The sequence below is a fragment of the Solanum pennellii genome, chromosome 1 (genome assembly GCF_001406875.1).
Source record: "Solanum pennellii chromosome 1, SPENNV200".
Lineage (NCBI taxonomy): Eukaryota > Viridiplantae > Streptophyta > Magnoliopsida > Solanales > Solanaceae > Solanum > Solanum pennellii.
This window is the reverse complement of record NC_028637.1, coordinates 21,019,762-21,022,948: the sequence shown is the minus strand read 5'-3', so window position 1 is coordinate 21,022,948 and position 3,187 is coordinate 21,019,762. Positions and strand designations below refer to the sequence as shown.

General features: G+C 31.8%; 1 pseudogene; it reads left to right on the top strand.

Moving 5' to 3' along the window:
• The first annotated feature begins 184 nt into the window (after nucleotides 1-184).
• LOC107018454 overlaps nucleotides 185-3,187 on the top strand; it is a 54,247-nt pseudogene continuing 51,244 nt past the window's right edge.

Below are 3,187 nucleotides of genomic sequence, written 5' to 3'. Positions count from 1 at the left end.
TATATATATATATATATACATACATAAGGCTAAGCTAATTCTACACATATAAAACTCTTGTAATCTATCTCTGATTTTGTAGTTTTCTTTTAATATTTAGTAACATGCTTTACTTTTTTTATATTTCGATTGTGTAAAAACAAATTCAATTAGGTCAAAAATTGAGATGGATGGTACAAAATAGATGGCTGCTCAGGCTAAGGGAGGTGGAGCTGCTGCCGAAGATAGGGATTCTGATGATTGGCGGACTGAACGTCTTCTCTATACTCGTCAAAGGATTGTCAACAATGTGTAAAAATATTTTTTTAAAAAATTCACCTTGTTCTTGTGTTTATGTTAAAGATTTTGGATCTGAAATCTAGGGTTCTTTTGTGTTTTATCAGTTTAATGTGGAATAAACTGTTTTTTCAGATTTAATTTTTTTTTTATAAAAAAACTCACTTCTCTAAGTGAATTGCGGGATTTCGATTACTTCTACTTGGTGGGGTACTTGGATTATAACTACTTATATTCTTTAGATAAAATAAGTATTAGTCTATCACAACAAAATGTGATGGCAACATATTTTAATACATTTGAGAAGTATTTAGCTAGATTGCATTCTTATCAAGCCTTTCATTTAAAGCTGAACTTTTGTTGACATGGTTGTATAGAATGGAGGACATTAAGAAGAACTTTCCTATCTTTGGGAAAGATAGAGCAGAGGATCTTAGGGAAATTGTAGTAAGGTTTGAGGAAAATATGTGGTCTCTTTTCTATTTATTCATGTTGGTATATATTTGTATTTGTTTTTCAAGTCACCTTGACGCGTTGAATGTATTCTAACTCAAATTTATTTAATATTGCAGTATAATTATCTGTGGAAAGTGTCTTTTAAGATGTTGAAAATTCCAATGGTTTACATTCCAATACTGTGAGTAATAGTCAAAATTCCCATATTCCGGGTAAATAATGAAAGTTTAGGCTTTGTATTTCACATTTTCACTTGAAATTTGAAATTAAGAAAAAGATACTCTTATATTTATTTTTTTCAATTCTATTTATTTATGTTCTCAAATATCCTATATATGTGATGTCGTGCAGACCAACTGAGAATCCTCGTATTTTGAATTTTTTCGCAAAAGTAAACTTTAAAGGAGACTTTGGTTTTTGTAAGTCAATCCAAACACCCATTAAGAATTTTGTTGGAAGCAAACTTTCCTTTTGATATACTCTTTCTTTCCTCTTTTTTCTTTTCTAAAACTTCCTTTTAAAACTGAAAATCCTAAGATATCATAATTGAACCCATATCCTGTGAAACTATTTCTGGGCCGGAGGATAGTAACCAGGAATCAACAGATGAGGATGATTTGGACGTTTAAAAGGAGGATGTCGTAGAGGAGGTGGTGTTTAGAAAGGAGCAGAACTATGTGTTGGAGTCGAACAAAAAGAGAATGTAAAAATTGGGGAAACTAAGGTATGTTTATATTTTTTATTTTACCTTTCCTTTTTTTTTTCTTGAAAGACTTTTCCATATTAAAAATAAAATAGAAACACAACATTATATCATTGATTAATTTATTGATAATGATACAAATTGGATTTTTGCAATTGCTAAGTTGAGTAGCTAGCATAAATACCCAAGGGCACTTATTTACATTTTGTTCTTCGACTCTCCGATCACAAATTTTTTTATCCTTTCTTCTAAATTAATTAATAGTCCATGGCTTGATGACTCATAAGGCATTTTTTGTTCTCATAAATATTAAGATATCTCAATATGAATGCACATTCTAATAATCAATATATTTTCTTTAGCTTCGAACATTGAATTAATAATAAATATAAAATTCAAATAAAAAAGTATTTGAGATTAAAAATTTAAATTAGTAAAATAAAAACATTATGTGATAAATAAATAAAATATATGTATATGTTTTCCATTGTGAAAATGGTTTTTCATAAGTGGTGGGGGTAATGGTTGGTGTTAGTTGTTAATAATTGTGGTGTTAGAGGTGGTTGTGTTGATGTGTTGGGGGTAGTTGTGATGATAGAGGTCATTGTTAGTAAGGATTAACAACAATAGTTCTGGCAGGGGTGGGTGGATACAATTATATTGATGTGGTTGGCGAGTGCAATGGTGGTTGGCGACGGTAATGGTTGTGATGGTATTTGGTGATTGTGAATGGAGTGGGATTGAATACACACGAACAAAATACCTCTAAATCAGATCTCAATAACAAAGACCTATTTAGATTAAATAAGTGCTTAGATTTAATGTATATAAATGCAGTTAATAACATTATGTTTGAACACTCATACCAACATTAAGTACAAACAAAGGAGACCTAAAAATGAAACTTTAGAACACATTGTCTCCTTATTATAATAATTTTCTTTTTTCTGTTTCTAAGGATTATATCAATCGAAACCGACTGTTTGATAATGCTTTGTGCATGTCGTAGACTGTCCTTCCGGAACATTTAATAAGATCATTCGCAACTGAAATATGAGTTAACTTAGGGTCAGCAATTTGTGGAGCATTTGACTTGAATTACCTTTTGAATAATTATCATACTAATGAGGTATTTGTCACGACCCAAAAATAGGTGTGATGGCACTTGTCTTATCCCACCAAGACAAGACAGCCTAAAACCCAATATCTAACAAAGTGCGGAAGTAAATGACAATCCAACAATAATTTCTAGTATGAAACCAAGTCATATAATTCAATCCCCATAACCAGGTTGTCACGTGCACAAGCCTCTAATGTAAACATTAGAATTGAAACAAAATAGAAGTCTAAAATGAAGTTGTCTTTCAAGTAAAAACAAAGTTATAAACTGGAGTAGGAAAGTTCGTTGAGATGACAAGCAGCTACCTCACAATCCTCCCAAGATGCCTCGGAAACGAAGAGAATAGAAGGTATCACAAAGATCCGGGCTCGTAACCTACAAAAAATTGTAGAAGCAAGGGGTGAGTACCAAAACACGCGGTACCCAACAAGCAAACCTCTAAACACATGTTAAGTGAACAAAATACGGGTACTCCTTACGCCCTATCTAAACCTCCACACTACAGCCTAACAGTTTACCAAACACACCACTCAATAACCACAATCTATCAGTTTACACATTCTCAATAACAACTCAATATTCAACAGTCACAAGCTTCACAGAGAAACAATCACAAGATCAGCAAAACACAT